Source organism: Microcaecilia unicolor, chromosome 1 (assembly GCF_901765095.1).
Source record: "Microcaecilia unicolor chromosome 1, aMicUni1.1, whole genome shotgun sequence".
Taxonomy (NCBI): domain Eukaryota; kingdom Metazoa; phylum Chordata; class Amphibia; order Gymnophiona; family Siphonopidae; genus Microcaecilia; species Microcaecilia unicolor.
In genome coordinates this window covers 163,746,996-163,765,294 of record NC_044031.1, presented here as the reverse complement: position 1 = coordinate 163,765,294, position 18,299 = coordinate 163,746,996, and the positions used below count along the sequence as shown (strand labels likewise).

At 44.0% G+C, this 18,299-nt stretch overlaps 1 protein-coding gene across 7 annotated transcripts in view; it reads right to left on the bottom strand.

The window, feature by feature from the left end:
* Window positions 1-18,299, bottom strand: part of STK31 (serine/threonine kinase 31) — a 330,310-nt gene that overhangs the window by 194,020 nt on the left and 117,991 nt on the right. The gene's annotated exons all lie outside the window — the stretch shown is intronic.

Sequence of the window (18,299 nt, the reverse complement as noted above, 5' to 3'; positions counted from 1 at the left end):
TCAAGATAATGTGGGATACAAATATCATAAATTAAATAAAATAAACAAATATAGTTTGCCCACAGTCCCTCCTGTTGTAATACAGTTGACATTCATTTCCTTTCCAAGATGTCTCTATTTATTTAGTCCATGCTTTGTTTGTGCCTCTACCACCTCCACCTGAAATATTCATCATCCTTTTTGGTGAAGAAATTCTTAAACTATACTAGAGTCTACTCATTTCAAACTCTATAACCCCCTTCTACTAGAGATCTATCTGAGAAAGGCTCATTAATTGTACTTCAGGGGAATTAGAACCTTTCAAATCCTTTATCTAAAGATTATACATTTTTAGATCTTATTTCATAGGGTTTGTGATGGCCTGCAATCTAGATATATCCTTTTGGAGGTATGACTCAGAATTGGACAATACACTACAGGTGGGCTCACTAATAATTTCTAGAGATATTATTACCATCTTTCTTCTACAACGATTATTTAAGGGGGTTTTCTTACAGTTACTATAGTGTCAGTATAAAGCACAGCTAACAGCCACAGGAAGCCTATTCCAGAACACAGGGCTCCACCTTAACCAGGGTGGAACCAGGCTGCTGGCATCAACATTTAAAAAGGAGATAGAGCAGCTTTTCAACTGTTAACTAAGGGAAGGTCAACAGCTGCTCAAAAGCGCATGGTTCGGAACAAGGTATCTTTAAAAGATATCACTAAAAAGGGAGGATAGGAAATCCTGATAGCAAGGTTGCAGTAGAGAACACACTAGACCAGCTGTCTTCAAATAAAGAGCAGACAGATGTTCAAGATTGCAAATTATCATTGTCAACTGCTGAGCAAGTTGAAAATAGAAACAAAAATTCTTTGAAATTTATTTGTAGCATTTATACCCCGCTCTTTCCCGCTCAATAGCAGGTTCAGTGCGGCTTACAATAAATGGGAACAATGTCTAACAGAGATAACACAATGTATGGATACATCAAATTACAGAAATAAGTTGTAAAGAGAATGAGAAGATGAAGGGATATGGGGGCAAGGTAAGGTGTGGATAGTGTTAGTGGTTTGGATTAGTGATGTAGTTTGGGTACTTAGATTAAGTTGGTTCATTCAAATAGGCTCGTTTGAAGAGGTATGTTTTCAACAGCTTTCGGAAGGGTAGAAGTTCGTTGGTTGTTCTGATGTGTCTTGGTATGGCATTCCAACCTATCACAGAAAAGTTGGAAGCGTAGTAGGTTTTGTATTTGAGGCCACTGCAATTAGGAAGGTGAAGATTGAGATATGTTCGGGAGGATTTGGTCCTGTTCCTGTCTGGGAGGTCAATTAGTTTGGTCATGTAGCTTGGAGATTCTCCATGGAGGATCTTGTGGATCAGTGTGTGTATTTTGAAGTTTATTCACTCTTTGATGGGGAGCCAGTGTAATTTTTTGCGGAGTGGTGTTGCACTTTCAATTCGTGATTTACCAAAAATTAGCCTGGCTGCCGTGTTTTGGGCGGTTTGGAGTTTTTTCAGGATTTGGGCAGTGCAACCAATGAAGATGCTATTGCAGTAGTCGGTGTGGGTGAGTACTGTGGATTGTACCAAGTTGCAGAAAGCTTTTTGAGGGAGGAATGGTTTTACTCTTTTCAGTACCCACATCATGTTGAACATCTTTTTCGTTATTGTTTTTGCGTGAGATTCCAGAGTCAGATGGTTGTCCAACGTTACTCCTAGAATTTTTAGATTGTCAGATATCGGGATTGTAACATCGGGAGTGATCAGAATGGTTGAGAATAGAGTGGAGTGTTTTGATGTCTATACGCATATACCAGAAGACTGAGAAATAAGATGGGAGAATATGTTGCATTAAATGAAAAATTGGATGTAAAAGGCATCTCTGAGACCTGGTAGAAGGAAGATAATCAATGGAACACTGTCATACCAGGGTATAAATTATTTCACAGTGAAAGGGTGGACCGAATTGGTGGAGGGGTAGCATTACATATTAAGAAGGACCTTGAATAGAATATACTAAAAATTCTGCAAGACACAAATCATCATGGCATCCTTATGGATAGACATTCCATGTGTAAAGAAGAAAAGGATAGTGATAGGAGTGTACTACTGTCCACCTGAAATCAGTGAAGGACCCAACACAAGCTGTGTTTCAGCATACAAGCCTTCCTCAGGGGTTCTTATAACAATAAAAAGGAATGCATCAGTACAATAGGAGCTTTGTAAAGATCTGACATCAAAACTCTAAAATAAATAAATAAATAAATAAATAAATAAATAAATAAATAAAGATGGTGAATAAGTAACAATGAAAAGTGAATGAAACAAACGGAACATTAATGGGTTTGTTTGAAGTCCCCTTAGAATCAAAACTATATAGAGAAGAAATGTCCCACATAACTTTCTTTCTGAGAAGTTCTGAGAGAAGAGGACATTTCTCTGGTAAGAGAACATTATTTTGCTCTGTGCTTTGGGAACTTGGATTGGGGTTTAAATGAGAAATTGAAGGTTACTGATAGGAAGAATAAAAAAAAAGAAAAAGCAAACTATATCAACTAGTCTCCAAACCCTTTTCCCCCTAGTTTTAAAACTTGAACTTTGTATCACAGCATTAACAGATAGCCTCTAACAGGCACAGGCAGGAACTAGCTCAGTCTTCATTCCCGCCTCCTTCCCCAGCTCCCACCAACCCTAGCACAACTCTTCATATATAGTCATTATTTTAATTAGGATAACAATAGGAGTGTTTTCATTAGAGTTTTAACTACACTTTCATTAGTTTTAACTACATTTAATTAGTTTCTGAGAAGTAAACACTAAATAAATTACACATTATACTGTATTATCTTGAGGCTCTTTATAGTCATCTAATATCCCTACTACCTTTTAATTAAAGAACTCTATAATACTAAGATTCAGACAGCAGTCCAGCAGCGAGAGGGGTGCTATCCAGTCTTTTGCAATGAGTGTCACATGTATGATTATCTTCCAGTTGATGAGAGCTTATATGTGTGTGCTCGATGTAAAGAGCTCCTAGCTCTCAGAGAACGAGTCCATTCTCTTGAGGCTAGAGTAGCAAACCTGGAGGAGCTGAGGGAGACAGGTACATAGAGAAGGCCTACAGGGATGTTGTAGAGAAGTCCTACCTATAATCTGGCAGCCCCTGTGCTGCATTGGAGGAGGGAGGCCTCCTAAATGGTGAAGTTGGATATAATCTCCTAGCCAGGACCACCCCAACAGGGGATGTAATATCCTCTCGTACTGAGGATGTGTCTCCAGGAGCTTCTACCCAGGAGGGAAGGGTTAGGGACAGCTGTTGTAGTGGGTGATTCGATTATTAGGAATGTAGATAGCTTGGTGGCTGGTGGATGTGAGGATCGTCTGGTGACTTGCCTGATTTTAGATAGTGCTGGGGAGGAGCCAGCTGTCTTGCTATATGTAGGTACCAATGACATAAGAAAGTGTGGGAGGAAGAATCTGGAAGCCAAATATAGACTCCTTGGTAGAAAGCTGAAATCCAGCTCCTCCAGGGTAGCATTTTCAGAAATGCTCCTTGTTCCACGCGCAGAGCCCAGGAGACGACTGAGCTCCAAAGTCTCAATGTGTGGATATTGACGATGGTGCAGGGAGGAGAGTTTTAGATTAGTTAGGAACAAGTTAACATTCTAGGGAAGGGGGAGCCTATTCTGAAAGGATGGCTCCACCTTAACCAGGGTGGGACCAGGCTGCTGGCATCAGCATTTAAAAAGGAGATAGAGCAGCTCTTAAACCAGAAACTTGGGGAAGGCCGAGTCACTGAAAAGCGCATAGTTAGGAATAAGGTATCTTTCAAAGATATCACCGAAGCAGGGAAGATAGGGCATCCCGATAGAGGTTGCAATAGCATAGTAGACCAGCTGTCTTAAATTAAAAAGAGACAGATTTTCAAGACTGCATATTATCACCGTCAACTGCTGAGCATGATGTAAATAGCAACAACATAGTTTGAAATATCTATATGCGAATGCAAGAAGCCTAAGAAATAAAATGGGAGAATATATTGTATTAAATGAAAAAATAGATACAATAGGCATTTTATGAGACCTGGTGGAAGGAGAATAATCAGAGGAACACTGTCATACCAGGATACAAATTATATCGTAGTGATAGAGTTGATCGAATTGGTGAAGTAGCAGCATTGTATGTGAAGGAGGGCCTTGAATCGAATAGATTAAAGGCCTACAGGACCCAAAACACATCTTGGAATCCTTATGGATTGAAATTCCATTTGTAAAGGGGAAAAGGATAGTGATACGAGTGTACTACCATCCACCTGGTCAGGATGAAAAGACATGCAGAATTGATATGAGACATTAAGGAGGCTAACAAGCTGGGGAACACGATAATAATGGGTGATTTCAATTACCCCAATATTTACTGGATAAATCTAACATCAGTGCATGCTAGAGAGATGAAATTCTTTGATGGAATCAAGGACTGCTTTATGAAGCAGCTGGTTCAGGAGCCAACAAGAAAAAGGAACAATTCTAGACCTAGTCCTTAGTGGAGCAAATAATCTAGTGCAGGAGGTAATGGTGCTGGGGCCTCTTGATACTAGTGATCATAATATAAGCTCTGCAGTAAGTACACACAGGAAATCCAATACGTAGCATTTAACTTTCAAAAAGGAAACTATGATAAAATGAGAACGGTGAAGAAAAAAAAAAAAAAAAAAAAAAACTTAGAGAAGCAGCTGCAAAGGTCAAATATTTACATTAGACGTGGATGCTGTTCAAAAATACCATCCTGGAAGCCCAAGCCAAATATATTCCATCTATTAAAAAAGGAAAAAGGAAGATCAAACTACTACTACTACTACTATTTAGCATTTCTATAGCGCTACAAGGCGTGCGCAGCGCTGCACAAACATAGAAGAAAGACAGTCCCTGCTCAAAGAGCTTACAATCTAATAGACAAGAAACAACAGCCGGCATGGATAAAAAGTGAGGTGAAGGAAGCTATTAAAGCTAAAAGAAAATCCTTCAGAACATGGAAGAAGGATCTGACTGAAAATAATAGAAAACTGCATAAAGAATGGCAAGTCAAATGCAAAGCGCTGCTAAGAAAGGCAAAGACAGACTTTGAAATGAAGATTGTGTGGAGGCAAAACCACACTTTTTTATGTATATTAAAAGCAAAAAAAAATCGGCAAAAGAATCAGTTGGAATGCTAGATGACCAAGAAGTAAAAGGTCAGGGAAGACAAGGCCATAGCAGAGAGGTTAAATTAATTCTTTGCTTCGGTCTTCACTGAGGAAGATGTAGGAGAAATACTGGTGCCAGAAATGGTATTCAATGCTAACGAGTCAGAAAAACTGAATCAAATCTCTGTAAACCTGGAGATGTAATGTGGCAATTTGACAAATTGAAGAGTAGCAAATCGCCAGGACTGGATGGTATTCATCCCAGAGAACTGATAGAATTGAAAAATGAACTTGCGTAACCTTGACCTTCTGTTCATCACAGAAACCTGGATCCGTGACCAAAAGGACCCAATAATCCTAAATCTATGCCCCCCGGGATACAAAATCAATCACTGGACCAAAAAGGAAAAGAGAGGCGGCGGCATAGCACTAATCCATCGAGCCCACTTCACCACCATAACCAATGCCGAGTCCATAACATCCCAGCTTGAAATCGCCTCAATTAGAATACAGCACACTACCCTGCTTAGCCACCTAAACTGTGTCCTGTTTTATAGACCACCAGGCAATTGGAATGAATGCCAACCACACTTCATGGACTTCATATCAAACTCCAGCGTAACCAACTCCAATATATTAATACTGGGAGACATCAACCTCCACCTCGAAGACCCAAACTCAACAAACGCACGTGAATGCAAAGAATTCCTCCAATTATGGGATCTTAAATGGCAACACAACCAAGCAACTCATGTCAAAGGGCACACACTCGACCTTATCTCGCACAAACTGTCCACAGACCAAAACATAACAATAACAAATACTCAATGGTCAAACACACCAAGGTCAGACCACTTCAAACTAAACCTATCCCTACAATGGCGGAAAAAGGGTTCACACAGCAAACAAGAACAGACAACATACAGTACAAGAGGCCAAACAGACCCAGTAACATTCTGGCCACAGATATACAATAATGATTGGACAGCACAGACAGACACCACATATCTCTCATATTGGGACAAAAGATGCAAAAGCATATTAGACAAAATAGCACCCCTATAAGCAAGAACCTCACGCAGACATAACTTGATACCATGGTACAACGAAGAACTGAAAAAACTAAAAACACAATCCAGGAAACTAGAACAAGCATGGAAAAAAACTAAGAGACGCACAAACACTCAACGCATGGAAACAAACACAAAGAAGCTACAAATATGCAACAAGACAAGCCAAAAGGCTGTACTACAAAACCAAAATAGGGCCAGACTACAAAGACTTGAAGAAATTATACTACTTCGTGAACAAACTACTAGACACCTCCTTGGTCACCGCAACCAACACAGACATCCCATCTGCAGACAACCTTGCCAAATACTTCAACGAAAAAATCATAAAGTTACGCAACACGTTACCTCAGAACATCACTGACATCGAAAACTTCGAGTATATGGATCCAATCGACGGCGAACACCCAGCGGACAGAACCTGGACAAGCTTCGTCTCCCTCACAGTTGAAACTGTCACCCAAGCATTAAAAAGATTCTCCAAGACTCACTGCAAACTGGATACCTGCCCCAGTTACCTACTAAAATCCGCTCCCCTTCGCTTCATAACAGACCTCACATCCCACTTAAACTACATGCTCCAACATGGTCTCCTCCCACAGGATAACAGCAACGTCCTACTCACCCCTATACCAAAAGATACCAAGAAAAAAGCAACTGATACCACCAACTACCGCCCAGTAGCATCTATACCACTGGCAGTCAAACTGATGGAAAGCCTGGTAACCAAGCAAATTACTGACTACATAAACAAATTCTCATTATTACACGAATCACAATCAGGATTTTGTTCCTCCCACAACACAAACAGTACTAATTACTCTATTAGCCAAATTCAAACATGAAATTGCAACAGGCAAGAACGCTCTTCTCCTACAATTCGACATGTCTAGTGCATTCGACATGGTAAATCACAAAATACTATTAAACATCCTAGACTACGTTGGGATTGGTGGTAGTGTACTCAACTGGATCAAGGGCTTCCTAACTACTAGAACATATCAAGCGAAGTCAAATTCGAATATATCTTCACCATGGAAAGCAGCCTGCAGAGTACCTCAAGGATCACCACTATCACCAATCCTCTTTAATCTAATGATGACCCCACTAACCAAGGCCCTATCCAACCAAGGCCTCAATCCATTAATTTACGCAGACGATGTCACATTATATATCCCTTACAAACATGATCTAACGGAAATCACCAACAAAGTCAAACTCAGCTTAAACATCATGAACTCATGGGCTGATGCATTTCAATTCAAACTTAAAGAAAAAAAACACATTGTCTCATCCTTTCTTCCCAATATAACACAAATAAACCCACCAATATAGCCACCCCAGACCACACCCTACCTACCTCAGATAATCTGAAAATTCTCGGAGTTATAATCGACCAAAACCTAACACTACAGAATCAAGTGAAATCAACAACAAAAATGTTCCACTCAATGTGGAAACTCAACGAGTGAAACCTTTCTTCCCGCGAGAAATATTTTGTAAATTAGTACAATCTATGGTACATGGAGGAAAATTTTCAAAGCACTTAGCCTTCCAAAGTTCCACAGAAACCTATGGAACTTTGGAAGGCTAAGTGCTTTGAAATGGAATCTATGCAGGATGCAAAGAACAACTTATAAAGAAACTCCAAACTGCTCAAAACACAGCAGCCAGGCTTATATTTGGAAAACCGAGATTCGAAAGCGCCAAACCCCTTCGAGAAAAACTGCATTGGCTTCCAATCAAAGAACGTATTGCATTTAAAATCTGCACCCTGGTCCATAAAATTATATACGGCGAAGCCCCGAATTACATGACAAACCTTATAGATCTACCAACCAGAAACACAAGATCCACACGAACATATCTAAATCTCCACTACCCAAGCTGCAAAGGTCTCAGATACAAATCAACCTATGCATCCAGCTTCTCCTATATAAGCACACAATTATGGAATGCATTACCGACCGCCGTGAAAACAACATATGTCCACCTAAGCTTCCGGAAATTACTGAAAACTAACCTGTTCAAAAAGGCATACCCTAACAATCCAACTTAAACGCCTGAACCCTGCAACATACTGGACATAACAACCTCCTCCTTATGATTCCCCAATGTGTCTGTCACACAAACCTTTACTCTACTACTACATCACCTTGTATTTGTTCTACCAAAACTGGCGATCGCCACTAAGGTACTATGTAAGCCACATTGAGCCTGCAAATAGGTGGGAAAATGTGGGATACAAATGTAACAAGTAAATAAATAAATTGTTAGTAATATGTAATTATGTTTAAAATCAAGAACGGTACCTGAAATTGGAGGGTGGCCAATGTAGCGGCGATATTTAAAAAGGGTTCCAGAGGTGATACAGGAAATTACAGACCGGTGAGCCCGACATCTGTGTCAGGCAAAATGGTAGAAACTATTATAAAGAACAAAATTACTGAGCATATTCAAAAGAATGGATTACTGAAGGGAAATTTTGCCTCACCAATCTACTACATTTCTTTGAAGGTGTGAACAAATGTGGATAAAGGTGAGCCAGTCAATATTATGTATCTTGATTTTCAAAAGAGGTTTGACAAAGTACCTCATGAAAGACTACAGAGGAAATTGGAAAGTCATGGGATAGGAGGTAGTGTTCTAGTGTGGATTAAAAACTGGTTAAAGGATAGAAAAGAGTATGGTTAAATGGTTAGTATTCACAATGGAGAAGGGTACATAGTGGGGTTCCACAGGGGTCTGTGCTGGGACCGCAGCTTTTAAACATTTATAAATGATTTAGATATGGGAATAACTAGTGAGGTAATTAAATTTGTCGACGACACAAAGTTATTCAAAGTTGTTAAATCGCAAGAGAATTGTGAAAAATTGCAAGACAACCTTACAAGACTGGAAGACTAGGCATCTAAATGGCAGATGTTTAATGTGAGCAAGTGCAAAGTGATGCATGTGGGAAAGAGGAACCTGAACTACGTGATGCACGGTTCCGCGTTAGGAGTCACCGACTAGGAAAGGATCTAGGAGTCATCGCTGACAATACTTTGAAACCCTCTGCTCAGTGTGCTGTGGCGTTAAAAAAAGAAAGCAAATAGAATGTTATTATTAGGAAAGGAATGGAAAATAAAAATGAGGATGTTATAATGCCTTTGTACTGCTCCATGGTGCGACCTCACCTTGATTACCGAGTGCAATTCTGGTCACTGCATCTCAAAAAAGATATAGTGGAATTAGAAAAGGTAGATGAAAATGATAAAGGGGATGGGACAACTTACCTATGAGGAAAGCCTAAAGCAGCTAGGGCTCTTCAGCTTGGAGAAAAGAAGGCTGAGGGGAGATATGATAAAGGTCTATAAAATAATGAGTGAAATGGAATGGGTAGACGTGAATCGCTTATTTACCCTTTCCAAAAATATTATGACTAGGGCGCATGCAATGAAGCTACAAAGTAGTAAATTTAAAACACAACACAGAAAATAATTCTTCACTCAATGTGTAATTAAACTCTGGAACTCGTTGCCAAAGAATGTGGTAAAAGCAGTTAAATTCCTAAAAGAAAAGTCCATAAGCCATTATTAAAATGGACTTGGGAAAATTCACTGCTGATTTCAAGGATAAAAACAAAAAAACCTAAATGGCTTAGATAACTCCTAATGAAGTTAGGCTACTAAAATATACTGGTAGGAGAAAATCAATCAGAGTATTCGCAATCAGCAACCAGGTGGAGTCTCATCTCTTTTGCACGAATATTCACATCACTCCCTTGGTGACTCTTTTACCGTGCATAGGTTTTAATCATCGACTTAAACCACCTCCACCCTGATATTGTGAAATCTTAAACTTAACGTACCCACAATTACAAACTTATGTGAATATATATCAAATGTATCAAATATACTAAAGACACTTAGCTTCTGGAGCGATTAAAACTCCCTAATTCAGACTCAGTGTGTAGAGGCCCCGACAGTGCCTGTTTCGCTGTGCTTCTTCTGGGGGAACCCACACAATATTAGCTGAATCGTGTCTTGACACAGTCCTTAAGTTGTTCAACTTAAGGACTGTGTCAAGACACGATTCAGCTAATATTGTGTGGGTTCCCCCAGAAGAAGCACAGCGAAACAGGCACTGTCGGGGCCTCTACACACTGAGTCTGAATTAGGGAGTTTTAATCGCTCCAGAAGCTAAGTGTCTTTAGTATATTTGATACATTTGATATATATTCACATAAGTTTGTAATTGTGGGTACGTTAAGTTTAAGATTTCACAATATCAGGGTGGAGGTGGTTTAAGTCGATGATTAAAACCTATGCACGGTAAAAGAGTCACCAAGGGAGTGATGTGAATATTCGTGCAAAAGAGATGAGACTCCACCTGGTTGCTGATTGCGAATACTCTGATTGATTTTCTCCTACCAGTATATTTTAGATTTCAAGGATAAGCAGCATAGAATGTATTGTACTGTTTTGGGATCTTACCAGGTACTTGTGGCCAGGACTGGCCACTGTTGGAAACAGAATGCTGGGCTTGATGGACCTTTGATCCGTCCCAGTATGGCAACACTTATGTACTTTTCAAGCAGCGGGGACAGACAAATGGCTTCTGTTTTATATAAACTGATATGTTTCCCTCCTCCACAACAGCTTAGCTTACTTTAGGCAACATCAGTGCTTTAGGCCTTACTAATATAAAGACAAACTTTTAAGTGTCACAATGCTATGCAGTCAAAACTAGGGATGGATTTTGACTGAATCCAGACAGGGGCCCATAGCTGGGATGTCAAACCTCATTCTGTACATCTCAAGAGAGGCCAATAGCTCATACAAACCATCGGCCTCTTAACATCCAACACTGGATCCTTCAATAACAAGAGGGCTACAAGTTATGTCCACTGGAAGCTCTCCAAATTACATCTCAGAAGATCGATGTCACTCAATGCTTAGGCTGGAAGTCTTGCAGACCAAAGTAATAAATCTTGTTCCTTGCAGGCAAGTAGCAAGGAATTTTACTCCTGGTATTTTCTGGTTCACCAGAAAACGATAGCAAATTGCCAATGTGTAATTAAATTCTGGAATTCATTACCAGAGAATGTGGTAAAGGCGGTTAGATTAGCGGGGTTTAAAAAGGGTCTGGACAGCTTCCTAAAGGAGAAGTCCATAGACCATTATTAAATTGACTTGGGGAAATCCACTGCTTATTTCTGGGATAAGCAGCATAAAATGTATTGAACTTTTTTGGGATCTTGCCAGGTATATATGACCTGGATTGGCAACTGTTGGAAACAGAATGCTGGGCTTGATGGACCTTTGGTCTGTCCCAGTGTGGCAATACTTATATACTTATGCCCTTGCTCAATATATTGGGTAAAACTAAGCGTTGTATTAAAATTCAATTGAATGAACACTGGAGAAGGTTGACAGCTCATTTTAATGCAGGCAGAAAGGTGACCAATGTCATTCTTCTAGCATTATACTACCTGCACACTTTATGAAATTAAATAGAGATTCACCATGTTACTGAACAATAATATGGGAACTGGGAATATCAACTTAATTATAGACAACGGTTTTGGATATTTACTCTACAGACTGTACACCCCCATGGCCTCAAAGCAAAGGTTGAAAAGGTGCATTTATTTAATCAAATGTGCCTGCCACTTGTCATTGATAAGCATTTTAGTTAACATGAGATACTCTAATAAAAAAAAAAATGATATTGATGCCATGCTGTTCTGATTGCAGAATGCCAACTGAAAGTTATGAGTGCTAAACAAAAAGAGTTGATGGCTGATTAGGAGCAGAGTGTATGAAAACTGTCCCTGAAGTAGAGTTAAGCTTGAGATACAGTATTTCAGACTTGGATATTGTGACTATTATAATGTGGATTATGTAGCTGTAAGTTAATTTGCAAATGACTTCTATGATGATTACTGGACACTATTTAAAGCAATGCAAAGTGATTTTGAAGTTGTTTCCCTTTATTACTATGGGAAAATTAGGTTCTTACCTTGGTAATTTTCTTTCCTTTAGTCATAGCAGATGAAGCCATTACGTATGGGTTGTGTCCATCAACCAGCAGGGGGAGATAAAAAGCACTCAACTTTTCACAGTGCCTCATGGCCAGCCAGCTCCACTGCCTCCAGTATTTGAAGCTTCCAAAGCAGTATGGCAAACCGCAATGGGAATAACATGAACTTTCCTCACAGCGAACGATGGCCCCTTAACAAGGGCATGAACTCAAAAGGAGGGAATGAACACATCCTCCTGGAGGGAATAAACTCGTCCTCCTTATTGTATAACTGGAGGGGATACACGCAACCTCCTGGAGGGAATAAACTCATCCTCCCAAAATATAAACTGGAGGGAATGGACTCATCCTCCTATAAGTGAACATGAATCCTGAAGACTGTTTTCCAACTTTCTCCCAAGGAAGGAACTTCAGGAAACAAGAACAGAACCTGAGAAACAGATTCACAGCATACAGACAATCATACAGGGAGGGCTCATGGCTTCATCTGCTATGACTAAAGGAAAGAAAATTACCAAGTTAAGAACCTAATTTTCCCTTCCTTGTCATCAAGCAGATGAAGCCATTACGTATGGGATGTAACAAAGCAATCCCTATATAGGGTGGGAACAAGTCACACCACGCGCTAGCACTTGTGCTCCAAAACGCGCATCCCTCCTAGCAGCCACATCCATCCTGTAATGTCGGGCAAAAGAGAGCTTAGAAGCCCATGTTGCTGCACTGCATATCTCTGGACAAGAGTGTGCTCCAGTTTCAGCCCAAGAGGAAGAAATCGCTCTGGTAGAAAGCGCCTTAAAGGCTACAGGCGGAGACCGGCCGGCAAGCAGATAAGCTGAAAAGATAGTTTCTTTGAGCCAGCGGGCAATAGTGGCTTTAGACGCTGGAGACCCTCTGCGAGGACCTGATAGCAAAACAGATGATCATAGATCCTGAAAGAGATAGTAACTCGCAGATACTGCAGCAGAGTCCTGCGCACATCCAACAGGTGCAACTGCCCAAAAGAGTCTAGAAACTCCTCCTTATCAAAGGAGGGCAAGAAAATAGGCTGGGTTAGGTGAAACGCTGAAACCACCTTAGGCATGAAGGAAGGCACGGTCCGAACCGTGACCCCGGACTCTGAGAATTGCAGAAATAGGTCTCTACAGGACAGCGCCTGGAGCTCCGACACCCGTCTCCCGAAGTAATGGCCACAAGAAAAACGGCCTTTAGTGTCAAATCTTTCTCCGATGCTCGCCGAAGCGGCTCATAAGGAGAAGCCTGCAGGGCCTTCAAAACTAGCCCCAGGTTCCAAGCTGGACAGGGTGCTCGCACGGAAGGCTGGAGCCGAAGCACCCCACTAAGAAACCGTGCCACATCTGGATGAGCAGCTAAAGACACGCCTTCAACCTTACCACGAAGGGAGGCCAACGCTGCCACTTGCACCTGCAGGAAATTATAGGCCAAGCCTATTTGTACACCACCCTGCAAAAAGTCCAGAATCGGCGAGACAGGAGCCTGCATGGGTGTGATCGCTTTTGAAGCACACCAAGACTCAAACTGGCGCCAAATCCTGGCATAAGCCATGGAAGTGGAACGCTTGCGGGCCTGCAGGAGAGTGGAAATGACTGTGTTTGAATAGCTTTTGTCCCTCAATTGCGCCCTCTCAATCGCCATGCCATAAGACCAAAGCGGCAGGCGTCCTCCATGGCTACCGGGCCCTGTGACAACAGGTTCGGTACAGGGGAGCCTCTACTAGCATCTGCGGAGGTCCGCATATCAAAGCCTCCTGGGCCAATCCGGGGCGATGAGGACCACTTCTCCTGGGTGCAGCCAAATCTGCAGGAGCACGCGCCCTATCAAGGGCCACGGAGGGAACACATATAGTAGGCCCGGAGGCCAGGGCTGAGTCAAGGCAGCCAACCCTGCCGAGCAAGGATCTCTCCGTCTGCTGAAGCACGGGACTTTGGCATTTGAACTTGTCGCCATAAGATCCATCATGGGCTTGCCCCATTTGGCACATATCTGCAGGAATACTTTGTCTGCTAGTTCCTATTCTGCTGGAACAATCTGATGCCTGCTTAGATAATCGGCTTGCACGTTGCTCTGACCTGCAATGTGAGCTGCCGACAGAAACTGAAGATGCAGCTCGGCCCAGTGGCAAATCTGTTCGGCCTGCGCGGCCAGTGCTCTGCACTGAGTGTCGCCTTGTCGATTTATGTAGGCCACTGCTGTCGTGTTGTCAGACATCACTCGGACAGCCAATCCTTCCAGGGTCACTTGAAAGGCCAGAAGCACCTGAAACACCGCTTTCAACTCCAGGCGGTTGATGGACCACTCCGACTCCTCGGGTGTCCATAGACCCTGGGCATGCTTCCCCTTGCAATGTGCGCCCCAGCCCTTCAGGCTGGCATCTGTTACTACTAGACACCAATCGGGCAGCGCCAGCATCATTCCTCGCCGCAGCATGCTGTCCGAGAGCCACCACTCCATGCTGAGTCGGGCCGCAGGGAGCCAAGAAAGTCTGCATTGATAATCCTGAGAAACTGGAGACCATCTTTGAAGTAGGGAATACTGTAGAGGTCTCAGGTGCGCTCTCGCCCAGGGCACCACTTCCAATATGGCTGTCATCGATCCCAGCTTGCACCGCCTCAGCTCGGGTAGGTATAAATAGCCCGAGTCGTGTCGAACCTGGCCCCCAAATATTCTAGAGATTGCGAGGGGGTCAGGTGACTTTTGGCCATATTGACGACCCAGCCTAGAGATTGAAGTACTGAGACCACTCTGGCTGTAGCTTGATAGCTCTCTGTTACAGAGTCTGCTCTGATGAGCCAGTCGTCTAGGTACGGGTGAACCCTGATAGCTGCTTGGCTCAGGCGAGAAGGTACTACCAACATTACCTTCAAAAAGGTTCGGGGAGCTGTGGCAAGGCCAAAAGGCAAGGCCCGGAACTGGAAATGTTTTCCCAACACCACAAACCTCAGAAACTTCTGGTGCGGGGGCCAAGTAAGCTTCTTTCAGGTCTAGAGACGTGAGAAACTCTCCTGGCTGTACCGCAGCAATGACGGAGCGCAGGGTTTCCATGTGGAAATGCCGCACTCTCAGGGACTTGTTTAATTCTTTTAAGTCCAGAATAGGGCGAAAAGACCCACCTTTTCGCAGCACCACAAAGTAGATGGAGTATCGGCCGTAGCCGTGTTCGGCGGGAGGTACCGGGGACACGGCCCCTAACTGAATCAGACCTTGCAAAGTCTCCTGTACCGCCGCCCGTTTGGAGGCAGAACCGCATCGGGACTCCACAAACACGTCTCTTACTGGGGCATTGAATTCTATTCTGTAGCCATCTCTGATCAGGTCCAAGACCCATTGATCTGAGGAAATATTGGCCCACTCCTCGACAAAGAGGGAAAGACGTCCTCCGATGACAGGAAGTGAGGAGGGGGCCAGAGCACCATCATTGAGAGGGTCACCCCTGAACTCCAGGCCTTGAGCCGGTGGCTGCGGAACGCTTGTCCGAGCGAAAGGAGTTCCTCTGCTGAAAAACGGGCACGAGAAGTGAACCCAGCAGAACGCCCCAGGCAGTACCTTCTAGCTTCACAGAAGGCAGGTCTATAAGAGGAGTGGACCACCTGTCCCTTGGAGGAAGGCCTCGGCCTATCTTCGGGCAAGCTCTGGTGTTTAGGATCTCCCAGGCCTTTAACCATTTTTTTTTCCAACTCCTCACCAAATAGGAGAAGGCCTTGAAAGGGCAACTTCACCAACCTTTACTTAGAGGCCATGTCCGCTGCCCAATGTCGTAGCCAAATAAGACGGTGACCCGCCACTGCTACTGCCATTTGTTTAGCCGAAGCTCTGACAATATAAAAGGCATCAGCCAAAAAGGACAAGACTGACTCCAGCCGCGGAGCCACATCCGAGAAGGGCTCCGCTCCATCTCCGGGCTGTTCCATTGCCTGTTGCAACCACGCCAGGCAGGCTCTAGCAGCATAACAACTGCATGCACACGCCCGAACAGTAAGACCTGCAATTTCAAAGGACTGTTTAAGTGCTGCTTCCAGCCTACGGTCTTGTATATCCTTCAGGGCAACTCCTCCTTCCACAGGGAGGGTAGTTCTCTTTGTCACCGCAGTGACTAAGGCATCTACTTTAGGCATTGCAAAGCGAGCCAAATGCTCCTCACGCAGAGGGTATAATTTCCCCATAGCCCTGGAAACTTTCAAAGGTCCCTCGGGGTCAGCCCACTGAGCGGAAATAAGCGCTTGGATGGAGTCATGCAAAGGAAAGGCTCGAGCAGGCTTTTTGGTACTAGCCATCCTAGGATTCACAGAGGAGGCCGTGCCACTGTCAGGCTCTTCAATAGAAAGGACCTGTAGGGCATCTGAAATAAGCGTTGGAAGCTCATCACGGTGGAAAATCCTCACCGCGGAGGGATCATCCAGATCCTGTGGTAATTCTGCACCTGACTCTGGCTCCTCAGACCACGAAGGCCTGCCAGAACTCTCCGAATCCTCACAGCCCGACCACAGGGGGGGGGGGGGGGGGGGAAAGGAGGTGCACCACAATCTGAAGGGGAATTAGCCCTTCTATGCTTTTCTTTATGCCAATTATCAAGTAAAATAGCCTCAGCGGGCAATCCCAGGCCAGAATCTACCGGGGGGAACAATAGAAGGGGCCTCAGGCGACCCTTGAGGGAGAGCTCTTTTCAGCATGTATGCTTTATGCAACAACAACACAAAATCAGGGGAGAAAAACTCGCCCTGGGCACCCAGATCCCGTCCAGGGCTAGCCGCTCCCTGAATAGCCTCAATTCGAGGTCCCCCGCCCCCCCCCCCCCCCCACGGGCTCAGGGCTCGCCGTCTCTACGGAGGCCGCGCCATGCGGAGAATTCAAAATGGCGTCCGCTGCCAGCTCTGAGCGGGAAGAATCATCGCTCGCCATGCTCAGCCCGGCTCTTACACCTCTACAGCACAATTTACAGAGCCCCGCTGCTGATATGCGCTTGCCACACTGGGAAAGTGAATGATACATACCTGTAGCAGGTGTTCTCCGAGGACAGCAGGCTGATTGTTCTCACGACTGGGTGACGTCCGCGGCAGCCCCCACCAACCGGAACAAAACTTCGCGGGCGGTCCCGCACGCAGGGCACGCCCACCGCGCATGCGTGGCCGTCTTTCCGCCCGGGCGTGACCGTTCCCGCTCAGTTGAATGACAAGCAAAAATGATGAAACGCAACTCCAAAGGGGAGGAGGGAGGGTAGGTGAGAACAATCAGCCTGCTGTCCTCGGAGAACACCTGCTACAGGTATGTATCATTCACTTTCTCCGAGTTCAAGCAGGCTGCTTGTTCTCACGACTGGGGTATCCCTAGCTCTCAGGCTCACTCAAAACAAGAACCCAGGTCAATTTAACCTCGCAACGGCGAGGAAACAACAAAAAATTGACCTACGAAGAACAACTAACAGAGTGCAGCCTGACCAGAATAATTCGGGTCCTGGAGGGTGGAGTTGGATTTACACCCCAAACAGATTCTGCAGCACCGACTGCCCGAACCGACTGTCGCGTCGGGTATCCTGCTGGAGGCAGTAATGTGATGTGAATGTGTGGACAGATAACCACGTCCAGCCTTGCAAATCTCTTCAATAGTGGCTGACTTCAAGTGAGCCACCGACGCTGCCATGGCTCTGACACTATGAGCCGTGACATGACCCTCAAGAGCCAGCCCAGCCTGGGCATAAGTGAAGGAAATGCAATCTGCTAACCAACTGGAGATGGTGCGTTTCCCGACAGCGACCCCTATCCTGTTAGGATCAAAAGAAACAAACAATTGGGCGGACTGTCTGTGGGACTGTGTCCGCTCCAAGTAGAAGGCCAATGCTCTCTTGCAGTCCAATGTGTGCAACTGACGTTCAGCAGGGCGGGTATGCGGTCTGGGAAAGAATGTTGGCAAGACAATTGACTGGTTAAGATGGAACTCCGACACCACCTTCGGCAGGAACTTTGGGTGAGTGCGGAGCACTACTCTGTTGTGATGAAATTTGGTATACGGAGCATGAGCTACCAGG